At 40.5% G+C, this 13,059-nt stretch overlaps 1 protein-coding gene across 3 annotated transcripts in view; it reads left to right on the top strand.

Moving 5' to 3' along the window:
- Positions 1 to 13,059, top strand: part of pvrl2l (PVR cell adhesion molecule related 2 like) — a 603,137-nt gene that overhangs the window by 539,582 nt on the left and 50,496 nt on the right. The gene's annotated exons all lie outside the window — the stretch shown is intronic.

Raw genomic sequence — 13,059 nt, forward strand, 5'->3', positions numbered from 1 at the left:
TGCTGACATTCAAATAATGGAGGTCTATGGTGCCCGAGGCAGAAAGGTCCATAAAAGTCCACAAAAAACGTGTCAATATTCCTCCATACTGCTCGTCCAATGTATTCCAAGTGTCCTGAGTGGGTAGCGTCCATAATTTACTCGAAACGAAGTCATTTAGAATGTTTTTAGAGCATAAACAGTAGTGTATAGGATTTTCTAAAAGCGCGTTCACGAGTCTACGGAAACCGCGGCAGACCAAACCAGACGAAAGTGCGCATTCAGCTCAGCAAAGAACTCATGCTCGTCCTCAGACATTTTTCTTTCGTGGTTTCTTTCTTTGCACAGGTAAACAGCACATTTCTTCTTCTACGCTTGCATTATCGGCAGAGCAGACGCTGAATGCGCACTTTCATCTGGTTTGGTCTGCCGCGGTTTCCGTAGCGTCGTGAACGCGCAGGCGAGATGCTCTGTTAGGGTTGTTAAGTTTCCCCAACTTTCACCTATAAAAAATGAAACAAAGACAGTGTAAGTTCTTTCCTGAAATGCTTTGCAAAGGGGAGTCCAGAGCTGAAGCATCAATCTCTGCATCTCCGCTTGGCTCAACACTTACCAGGCTTTTTATTGGGCAGGCGTTAGTTTCGATTACGCAGTCTCTTAGACATAGCATGAACTTTTAAGATGGGGAACTTGCCTGGTTTCAGCATACGCTTTACACAAGGTGTCGGGGTTATGACCTTTCACTTCTCTGCTTCTCAAATAAAAAACAGGAAAGCATTCTTGCAAAACATTTGACCGTCTTATGGCCTTCATACACTATTTCCAATGATGAGAGTAACATATAGAACAGGGGTCACCAACATGGTGTCCGCGGGCACCAAGGGGCCCTCAAGGACCACAAGGGGTGCTCTTAGAGTCTTCTGAAAATAGAACAACTCAACAGTGAGCTACGTTTGAAATTTCACTGTATTCTGTTGCTCTTCTTTTTTTAATAGGGTTATAGAACATTTCATTGTTTAATCATATATGGCATTTAAGCATTTATAGAGATTTCAAAAAGAAAACGTCTAAAAGAACATTATAAATTTAAAGAAACGATAAAGATACCGTAAATCCTCTAATATATGCCGGGGCCTTTATTTCACTCAGGTGCATCTTGGTCCAGGCCATTATTGGAAGGAGGCCAGAATTAGAGGCAGGCCTCTATTTCTATTTGATCAAAACAGACGACCAGTGGAAGGAATAAAAAACAGATTTTGTGTATCCTATAAAATACCAGGTTCATTTATTGAAAAAGTGCAGTTTAACGGTATACAGAACATTATTCAGATATCTTCCAGCAGCTGCTATTTTTCTGCACAGCAATACAAAAAAAAGACACAGAATGGATTCTTGGCCAAACAAAGTAAAAAAAAAAAAAAAAATTAATGGAAACTGTTTTGCCATCACAGCCGGTCATAAAAACCAAACAATCCGGCCTCCTGTCTGCGCTAAGGATGGAGCTTACCATGCTACCAGGCTTGGATTCGTTAGCAAACACTGCCCCCCTGTGGTACTTGCATGTTACTATCACAGGTTGCTGAGGACTGCCCAGGAACATCGTTGGTTCCAATTATAGCCCCAGCCTGTATTAGCGTCCGGCCATTATTTACCCCCGCCAACAGCAAAACCGGCAATTATTAGAGACCCGGCTGCTAATGGAATACAGGCCAATATTAGAGGATTTACGGTATGTTTATGATGTTTAGGTGAACGTTGACCCTTGCAATTCATAGGTCAGTATTGGTAGCCCTTCCTGTGACTCAGTAACCCTGAATTAGCCCTCAACTGTAAAAAGGTTGGTGACCGCTGATATAGAACATATAAATGATTAAAAGCAGAATAAAACATATAAATGAATAAAATGATAAAAACAACAGGAATCATAATAACTCCAACATGCTCAACTCCAGATTCCAAATCATGTGTGTCTAATCTGCTCCTGTTTACTCACGTCCACCAGACACAGCAACTACATTATTATATCAATAAATGAGAACGGTTCCAAGTTCTCCGTGACTCCTCCAAACATTTATGTCCACATAGGCTCTCTCCTTCCCTCACCATCGAAATTTGGATTTTTTCTTCTACTCCAGTTGGCTTGGCTCCATCCAGGTCTCTGCGCCATGGGCGTAGGTTTGCATAGGGACCATAGGGACATGTCCCTCCCAACATTTTGGCCAGACCAACTTTTCCCTACCAATAACTCCATGTGAATAACATGTTTATAATTTACAATCCAGCGTTGTTGCAGCAGTTGCTTCCTTTCTCACTACTTGTATACTGAAGTCAATATTTTAAATGCTTACTGTCAGTTCCTGTTATAGTTCCCACACCAATAATAACTCTATTTGCAGTCCCATGAATATTTTATTTTGCTTTGTTTCACAATACAGAGGATATCAGCATATCAGATTAAAAAAATAAGAGTGGGTTTTACCTCTTTTTACCTCTGCATATTACCTATAGAAAACACCATATAAATGCAAATATGACATATTTAGACTTTATTTGGTTAAAAAGGCACATATTTACCCTCCGTCTTAGTCACTGGTAAGTTCAAATGTAACTTACCAGCATAAAAAAAAGAGCATGCATAATGCTTAGGACCAATGACATCAAACCAATTCAACTTAAGACCAATAGTGTCCCTACCAAAGTTGAGATCAAACCTACGCCCTTGCTCTGTGCTCACACTCTCTCTAGACTTCAAGGAGCTTGGAGCGGAGCCCTGTACCTTGGATGTAGTAATCTTTTCACAGATGTGTGGAGGGTGTATGCTATTGACCTGACAAGGACAGGAGTGGAGGATATGGATTCTTGGCGTAAAGGGCCCAATCCACAACTAAAAATATTGTTTTGCCAAAGTCAGCTGTTTCCGTTCCCAACAAAACATAATGTCATTGGCTTTATAAGGACGGTTTTAATTAAACTTTCACACAACCAGGCCTCTTTCTTCCACTTTATTACTTTTATCAGTCACTGGTGCTTTATTTTTAATATAAATCCTAAGATTTCCCCAGGTGGATCCCTCAGGGATGACTGATCCCTGAGGGTAATCAGTCATCGGAGCAAATCCCGATGACTGATGGGTAAGACCAAAACAAATTGAAACCCAATAGAGCCACGGCCAAAGTTGCGGATTATCACTTCTATACTAATGACCTGTACTAAATGCATCATCATCATAGCTCCTATTTTGGTTTAAAATGTATAAAAGAGGTTTTTTATTTTCCATTTATGCTTTTTTTCTTTTTAGTTCTAAAAATCACAAGACAAACAGTTGTAAAACAGAAGCTGTAATATGCTATACTGATATCAACAATATATGTCCAGCTACCTAGTTGTAGAAAAAAAAAAAAAAACTCCCGTTCGCTCGTAAACCGATGGTCTTTGTGTTTTTCACTTCTCACCTTTTCCTCTCCCACGCATCAGCTCTCATGCCTCTTTTCTAAAGTGCCTTGCTGAAAAGAATAAAGGTGCCCTTTGATTCATCATTATCGCTGGCTGATTGCAGTCATTTCTGCACACTCCTAACTCCAGTGGTCTCTTTAGCGATGGTGAACACACGCTGCAGGCCGTATTTTTGTGAATGTGTGAGTGCGTGTGCGCTATGAGCCGGCGACGGTTGCAGCTAATGTTGCTGGCAGGGCTGCGGCTGGATCGGGATGTGGGGGAGGCAGTTTTGTGAAGAACAAAGTTCCTGTGGTGGTGGCTTTCATGCTGCTACATGCAATAATTGGAGTTGTATATACAGAGTTTGTTGAAGGACTGAATTTAAATAATAAAGAAGGGGGAGAAATGCTAAATTGAAAGGTGAATCATCTACTGAAAAAGAGAATATATGAAAGAGGAATGGAGGAAAAGGTGGAAGACGGAGAGGCGGTATTTCCAGTGTCACTCATGGCCTCCCTCGGGAGTCTTTAGACCTTTAAAATCGCTTCTTTTCCACAGGCAGCTAACACCCCTCCTCATCATCCCTCCTTCTCTTCCTCTGTCTTCCTCAGTTTTTCTTGCCATCCCTCCCTGCCTCATGCACATTCTCGTTTTTCTCCATTTCGTAGTTCTATTGATATATCTCCCCCCCCCCCTTCATTTATTTCGGTTCCCACCGATTCTCACATCCTCTCATTCTTTTCCCATCTTCCCTCCTCCTTCCCACCTTCCCTCCAACACTAAAGCTGCTATTTATAAATAGTCGAACTGTAAACCTCATTCAGGAGGGAAGCAGGCAAAATGAGAAAAAGTGTACCAGTTATTTTTTTCCTCTATTTTAATTTTTCTCTCATGAAAGGAAAGCCGTTATAAATATCTTCTGCAGAATCTGATTGTATATGTTTGTTCATCAGGCTTTCATACACTACGTTATGGTATATTTAGACCAAATCCTCAGTGCTCATAAGAAAAATCTACTTTTCTTTATAATATTTGGCAAACATACACAATGAAGCAGCTATAAAGATGTTAAGATTAATTATTTTCATGTTGCTAAATGGAAAAACATGCAGTTTATAATTCTATGCATCTACACTCACTGATTAAGAATAAAACATATTTATAAGCAGTTGTAATTGTCTGTGACTGAAGCTGTGAATTTTATGTTTAAAACTAGGTAACTGAAGCTAAGTAGAAGAGCACATTTTTATTTTATTACATAGAGAATATTTTATCCTTATCTTCAGAGTTGGTTCTACATTGAATTACCTCCCAGGGCGAAGAAATCTTGGTGTCATGATAGATTAAGACTTGAACCTTTAGAGGCTCATAAAGATAGTAAGAAAGTCAGCCTAGGGCTGGGCGATATAGAAAAAAAGCTTATCGATAAAAAAAAAAATGCATATTGATCGATAATTATTGAAAAGATTTGAAACCATATTTTATGTGCAGCTCTGCCTGGACTTTTTATGATATTGCTAAATTATTTAATTTTAATAAAGAACACAAACACAGACTTCCAATTAAATATTTATTTAACCATATTTTTAACCATAACAGAATTGTTTTAAAGAAAAATAACTTAAAAGACCTGAGTTATGTTATTAAATACTGACAAAGAATAAACTAAAGTGACCAGAAAAGTGACCAAAATAAATATAATAAATAAATAAATGGACCTACATGCTAGGCTACAATGAGAAGGAAGGAAAACTGCGTTTTTTTTATTGAACTTTTATCGACCCGCTTTTTTTCTATTGCGCCACACGTCTATCGATCGATATATATCGTTATTGAATTATCGCCCAGCCCTAAGTCAGCCTTCTATCAGCTAAAGAACATCTCCAGGACTGAAGGACTGATGTCTCAGCAGGGCCTTGAAGAACTAATTTATGCATTTATTTTTTGTAGAACTGATACCTGCAGCGGTGTCTTCACAGCTCTGCTTAAAAAGTCGATCCAGAATGCTGCAACCTGCTTCTTCACCAAAAATAAGAAAGTGGAGAAAATTTATACCAAATCCATACACTGGCTCCCAGTATCTCAGACAACAGACTGTGAAATAGTTACAGCAGCAGCCATTCAAAATGGCCGTTCCCGGTCAAGCGCCAGCCAAATGGCAGCCAACTTCCCCTCCTTCTCCTGGGCGTGCACATTTCTTTACTCTGACTCCACCCTTCCACTGATTTACAGGGTCTGGCCAGGAGAGGGAGCTTCTCTTTAGATCTTAATGTCCCCAAATCATGACAGAAAGAATATTTTAGTACTAAGATTGATGTTTAAAAAAGGAATTGTAGGGGACCAGCCACAAAACGACCAATCACAATCACTTTATTCATTCGTGTAAAGTCGGTCACCACCAGTGATTGGAGTAACGGCGTTAAAAGTAACGACGTTACTAACGCCGTTACCTTTTTTTAGTAACGAGTATATAATAGTATTATACATCCCAAGTTATTAATGTCATACACTCACCAGATCTTTTATGCCCTGTTAAAAAACTTCACACCCATGAGTAGAGGTAAGCAGCCTGTTGATATTTACACCGCATCAGATAGCGTTTCCCCCATGTTAAGCAGGGGGAACGCTATCTGACGGATATCGGATACCGTTCCCCCCTGATGTCATTTACGTTGAGTTGCAATAAATGCAAAACTCTCTGCAGGTTCTGTCTTGTCGTCTGTTGGGGTTATTCAATGATGATTATAAAGTTGATGTGTGTGCATATGAAACATTGAAGTCCTACTTCCACCCAGTTAGACATTACAGGGTCATTTCAGGATCATTTCACTTTATGACCTGCCTCCAGCCAGTTGGTCATGCTGTTTTATGACCTGCATCCAGCTAGATAATCATTGCAGGGTGTTCTGTCCTAAGACCCACCCATTTGCTCATGTTCTGTTAATAAACGACTCTGCTGTTCTGTTGGGGGGCAGAAAGGTGCTGAAATGTGAGCAGGCAGCCTTTCTCCTCCTGCAGGAAGCTGTGTTTGAAAATCCCTTGGTGTGTCAGAATTATTTTTGTCCTATATGAACTCACAATTCTTTGAACCCAACATCGTCCGCTCTATTCAGCTGGCTCTAGAAACACACGGCGAGAAGGTGGGGGCCGGGTGGTGAGGGTTACGGGGGCGAGAAAAGCAAAAATAACGCAGTAGTTACTTTCATTGTGGAGTAACTCAGTTACTTTTTGAGAGAAGTAACTAGTAACTATAACTAATTACTTTTTCAAGGTAACGTACCCAACACTGGGCACCACTCAGGAGAAATCGGCAATGCAACGGTTGGAACAGCCGCTTCCCTACGACTTTAACAGATGAATAATTTTATCTAACCCTAAACCATTGTCTTGCTTTTCCCTGGTTTAAACTAATTAAACTGAATTTTATATTTTTCTCAGAAAACAGATACAGGCAATACTTCATTTATTGGGTAATTGATTTTACTTTTATTATGTGCTTGTCGATATAAACGACACGCTCATTCTTTCATTCGGGGCTTTATCTATATTTAACAGTAATGGCTGCTGTGAGACCAAAAGACTCCAGAACATCATATTCAGCCTTTTTATGGAGAGTACTTGTTTTTCTGCGGAGCATGAGTATTTTTTAGCAGATAGCAGGGAGAGGCAGTAAAGTGCAGGCCTTGGGCACAGTGTGTTTTTCTGATTGCTAATACAGCGCCCACACTGGATGGTTTCGTATGTGAGAGCGATGGAGCACTTAACACCGGCACTGTTATTTCAGATCCATTTAAATTGCATGTGATACAGTCAGAATTTCAGATCATTTGAGTGTCACTCTGATAATAGCGTAATATGTGCAGATCTCTAGGCTGACCCAGGCGGTGGAGCGAGAAACAAACAGGAAACGAGTGTTATCTGGAGGAAACATTACCTGTAGTCTGCTTCTACACATGAATAAATCCCCATTCTCTCTGTTTCAATGAAAAAAAAAGGGAGAAAAATGCCCCGGTACCAAACCGACTGATTTAATATCGAGTTTGATAATTCAGATAAATGATAAGTAGAGCAGGAAGCAGCAGAGAGTTGGAGAAAACATGGAATGTAATGGATGGAGGTGAGAAGTGAAAGAGGCTGTTCTACCATTTTTATAACGGTGTGCTATTGTATGCTGAGGCAAAGTGGAGCAGGGAGGTCAGTTTGTTGGCTCGCCAATAAAGGTGGATGTGGCTGTAATAAAAAGCTGCACTTCTTATATATAAGATTAAAAGATACAAGCTGAGTGGTCTGAGCTGCAGTGCTGTTTGTAAAGATATGTTTCCTGTTGGTTTTTAAAGAATGCGTCCAATTAAGCAGAATAATAAAAGAAACATCCACAGCCTCACTGCGGTTTAAAAATGTTTTCCCAGCCACTCTGTCTGAATGCAGAAACAAAGCCCTTTTTTCCACTGCAAGATGGTGTTTATGCTAAACAATGAGCGGGATGCTGCTGCACACCTTGTTGATCTGGATACAAATGTTTCTGAGGTGGGCGTAGTGGTGGCGGCGGCGGCGCTAGTCTGCCAATTACCGTGCCAGAGAACCCAGTTTGAGGCTCAACCCACACAAAGTTTTCCAGTCGTTTCACTCTTATGCTTTTTTTTTTTAAACCGAAAACAGACTGCGGTGTTTGGGAGATAATGCAGGTTTAACGTCCCTGCAGGGATAGGAGGTATGGAAGCAGGACGTTACTGATGTAGCTCTGTGCTCCTCGGGTTCCTCTAAATCACAACAAGAGCTGACTTAAAGTTAACTTTAGGAGCAATGAAGCCGGTTTATTAACCTGACTGATACCAGATATAGTTTTCACAAAGAGATTATCACTGTAGGCTGCTATGTGGCACAGTGGGTAGCAGTGCTGCCTTGCAGCAAGAAGGTTTCAGGTTCGAATTCCGGCCCAGGGTCTTTCTGCATGGAGTTTGCATATTCTCCCTGTGCATACGTGGTTTCTCTCTGGGTACTCCGGCTTCCTCCCACAGTCTAAAAGCATGACTGGCTTCTCTAAATTCATCTTAGGTGTGAGTGTGTGCATGATCTCGCTTGGGATAAGTGTGACAGAAAATAGATGGATGGATTATCGCTGCACAACTAACAACCCAACCTGGCTCTGTATGGGAAAACAACTTCCACCTTTTTTACGTTAGTTTAAGGTCGAAAGTGGCGTTGGATGTAGGAGTTTGCCCTGAAATTGAAGGATTGACGGTTCAAGCCCCGGCTCCGACTTTCAGTGTCGTTGTGTCCTTGGGCAAGACACTTCACATGCATGTCTACTGATGGTGGTCTGATGGTGGCGCCAGTGTACGGCAGCCCCGCTTCTGTCGGTGAGCCCCAGGGCAGCTGTGGCTACTGTACAATGTAGCTTGCCACCATCAGTGTGTGCGTGAATGGGTGAATGAATGTAGTGTAAAGTGCTTTGGTCAAGTCTCCTGACTTGAAAAAAGGCGCTATATAGGTACATACCATTTACCATTACCTTTTTTATGTCACAAATAATCATAAACTTTTAAAAAAGATCAGTTTGATTTCACCATCTTAAGGTCTGTTCACTGCCTGATCTGTAAATCATCTTAGTGCTTAAACAGAACTTCTTTGACAACATTAAGCTGAAGCAGAAGCACATCCGTGACTCCCTGATCTAAAGAACTTCAAGAACAGATGAGAAGCAAAGTCATGAAGCCCCTCAGGCTGAAAAGATTTACAAATAAACTGAGAATGAGGAGATAATTCTGGTATTTTTAATAATGTCGTTACTTTGGGGAATTACTGACTGGCTCATTTATTGGTAAACAGGACATGGATAGGGTCCAGTTTCATGTTAGGAATTCTAATTTACAAAACACAATAGAACGTAACTTTATTTAAGAAAAAAAAAGTGGTAATTGAATATTATTTTAAAGGAGAAGTCTGGGCAGCAACGAATAATCAGTGCATATTTTTTTATACTTAAAACTAATATGTTCGTAGTGATTTAATAAATTTAGCGTTAATCAGTAAAAGAAAAAAAACATTTCGTCACGATCACCGAGTCTGGGAACGTCCATTTTTCTTCAAATATAGTAACCCCTCCCTCCTGCCATCTTCCAGCAGTGACGTCACGGTGCGGTAAGCCTAGCGCTATTCTCCCCGCTTTACAAGCAAAATCAATGGGAACTACTAGACACATCTGCAATCAACAACAATTATTGAAGATTTCCAGAGGACTTCACCATTGAAATTCACCAGAGCTATAGTGAAACTTACAATGCCCACGTGCATGGCAGCTGGATGCTGGAATACATCGGGGAAAAGTGAAAAAAAAAGTTATTTCACCTTTCTGATTCCTGATCCTCCACGGACGGGTTGGTCGTTGGATCGCCAACTTGAAGAGGGAGGATTTGCCATCGAACTTCTGGCCAGAGAAAAAACCCGTAATATGTAGCCAACATTTGGAAGAAGAATGTTTTCAAGATGACTTGGATAATAGCGCGTTGTGACAAACACCAGATACAGCACTGGGACTTGATCAACAGCCGATACCGCACCGTGACGTCACAAACCAGTAGGTGGCAGTAGTGTTCTTGGACAAACATGGATGCCTCCAGTAAAGCACATTCAAATGGAAATTACTCTGAATTAAAAACACTGTAGTTTTTATAATTTCATATTTAAAGTACTTTCAGAAGTTTGAATTCTGAATATGACCGGACTTTTCCTGAATGTGACTTTCTTATACATTTATTAAACTATGATAATAAGAAAAAACAATCATGAAATTGAGGATTAAAATTAGCATATTAAAGGGTAAAAATAATATTTAACAGATTAGTTTTTTATATTTAAGCTCAGCTTTTACAATTTTTTTTAAGATTCTTCTCACTTTTCTTTAGTTTCTTTGACTTTTAGTTACTTTTTTTTGTTTTTACGCCACTAGTGGCTTGTTTTTTCTACAGTAGGCTGACAGGAAATGAGTAAGAGAGAGGGGACCAAAGGTCAGATTCGAACCCACGTCGGCCACGTGAAGGCCTAAGGCCTCCCTACATGGGTCGTGCACGCTAACCACTGCACCACCTGCACGTCCGGTTATTTGAATATCACCAAAAAGCAGATAAGCTCCTCAAAGCAAAACAGGAAAAAGAGTCCATGCTGTGCTGCTCAGTTTCATCTACTCTTCACACTCTGACCCTGTGATTTGATCATCTCTGCATGGAGACTGATAACCCCCCAGGTTTGATAATATATTTCACACATTTCCATAGTTATGGAAATTAAATTCTCTCTCTGTCCACAAATACGCTTTTGCATTTTCTGCCCTTTTCGTTCTTTCATTTCGGGGCTCTGTGTTTGGAGCAGCGCTGTCGTAAAGGACATGGCTAAATACCGGCCCCTGTAATTAGAATATTGGTCAGGAAACAAATTGCATATTTCCTCCATACCTGCAAACTTTTTCCCCCCAGTTTGATGTAGAAACTTTCTAGAGTGACATTTAGACGCTAAATCCTTTTTGTCTGGATTCAGGCTGCTCATATGAGCAGGTGCAGCAGAACAATGTTATTGCTGCTTGGTGCACCTCTGGTTTCCCTGCAGTGAGAGAACCGGGCGTGTTTGATGAGCATTCCTGAAGCTGTTTTTCCTCTTTCAGAGAGATGCAAGTGCTTTCTCTGATAGATTATTAACACGTTTTGCATTTGCCCTCCGCCAAACTCCTGGCTTCCCACATCAATCTTCTCTGCAGCACTCCTCTCCTCAGGGAAGCAGCCTCCTCTCACCTCAATTCTGAATTCAATAAGATCTCTGTTCCTGTATTAAATCCTGACTCCTGGGTCACCTGTTGGGAATTTCCCAGGCAGCAGGGTAACCCAGTCTTTGTTGAAAAGGTAGTTTACTGTTCACTTTGAAAAAAAGAAAGGACTTGGACTCTCTGACACGTGAAATGATCTCTGAAGAAGCTCTTGTGCGGCGTGGAGCAGACTGAAGCTGTCTGAATGCTTTTTGACTGTTTCTGTGTGTCCGGCTGTGAGAGAAAAGCTGCTGTGTGTGATCTGTGTATGAACAGACTGCCCCCTGCTGTTTAGGAAGAAAATAAAATCGGTTAGTAATGTGGCTGCCAGGTTAGCCAGTTTATTAAAGTCTGAATGCCTGTTTCTCCTAAGCAGGTTTAATAGGAGCCTCCTGGGAGGTATCCTGATCAGGTCCATTAACTGCCTGATCTAGTTCCTTAATTTGGGAAGAAAAACAAGGGATTCATGGCCAAGTACCTTTTTTAGACCTATGATAGGACCGTTTTTAAGGCTGTTGAAAAATCTCAGTATCATTAGTCCACAGCAGTAAACTAATACTGAAATTACCTAATTATTTCATTTTTTTCCCGATCTGTGTAGCAGAAACTTTACATATAGCTGAAAATATTCATTTACTTGACTCCATTTGACACATTTTAAAAGAAATGCTTTAAATGTGTTTGCAGCTCCAACAGCTTCAGACATTTAAGAGGAGTTATCTACAAAATTTAGATCTATATTATGGTCATTTCTTCCAGAAGAGAGTTTGTTTTGGTCAGACACTGATGATCAATTTAATCAAAAAGTGTTCCTTTGAGGTAAGGTCAGGACTCTACAAACCATTACAGTTTTGTAATGCCAAAACCTTCAACAAAGATTGGAGGATAAATTCATCCAAATCTTCTTTCAATGAAACCAAAAAAATGTCACATTCAATTCAATTCAGTTTATTTCTATAGTGCCAATTCACAACACGTCATCTCAAAGCAATTTACAATTCAAACAGATCATACACTGAAGTTTTCTATCTAAGGAAAAGCAGTTGATTGCATTGGCTGATTGTTTCAAAGGCAATCCCTCACACAAGGCATGCTTGTAGCGACAGTGGAAAGGAAAAATTCCCTATTAACAGGAAGAAACCTCCAGGAGAACCAGGCTGAGTGTGAGCGGCCATCTGCTGAGGCCGAGTGGGGTTCAAGGAGACAGAAGCAGTGATACAAAAGGCAACTGTAAAAGGCGGCCCGTCCAGGAAACAGAGGATAAAGAGAGCACATCCAGTTAGTCACAATCAGAGAAACAGGACTACACTGAAAAACAGGTCAGATCTCTAAACAAAGGTTATACAACAGAAATGGTTGAACTATATTTACATGCTGTGATGTAACACCTCAAACCTCAGGGTATTTTATTCAGACTTTGTGACAGGAAAACACAAAGTAGTGCGGAATTAATGAGTGCACATACAATTGTGAATGATTTTCATAGCAATGGCCTTAGTTGCTGACTTTTCGACTCTATCGACTCATTGTCTCAAAGTCATTCTCTCACACCAAGCATGCTTATAGTTACAGTGAAGAGGAAAAACTCCCTTTTAACAGGAAGAAACCCTCTAGGAAAACCAGGCTCAGTGTGAGCGGCCATCTGCTGAGGCCGACTGGGGTTCAAGGAGATTTGCTTATGCTTTTATGTGAGACCTATCTCAGGGAATTGCAAAATGATCTCGCAGGTTGGCGACAAAATATGGAAAAGCTTAAGGATATGCATGATTCTGCAAGGCTGTAGGAATACTTAAACATGAGCATTCAGTGCAGATCTACTGTCTATTTATCATCTCTGTTTCAGTGATAGT

The sequence above is a fragment of the Cyprinodon tularosa genome, unplaced genomic scaffold, assembly GCF_016077235.1.
Source record: "Cyprinodon tularosa strain WSP-4 unplaced genomic scaffold, ASM1607723v1 ctg5, whole genome shotgun sequence".
NCBI classification, from domain to species: domain Eukaryota; kingdom Metazoa; phylum Chordata; class Actinopteri; order Cyprinodontiformes; family Cyprinodontidae; genus Cyprinodon; species Cyprinodon tularosa.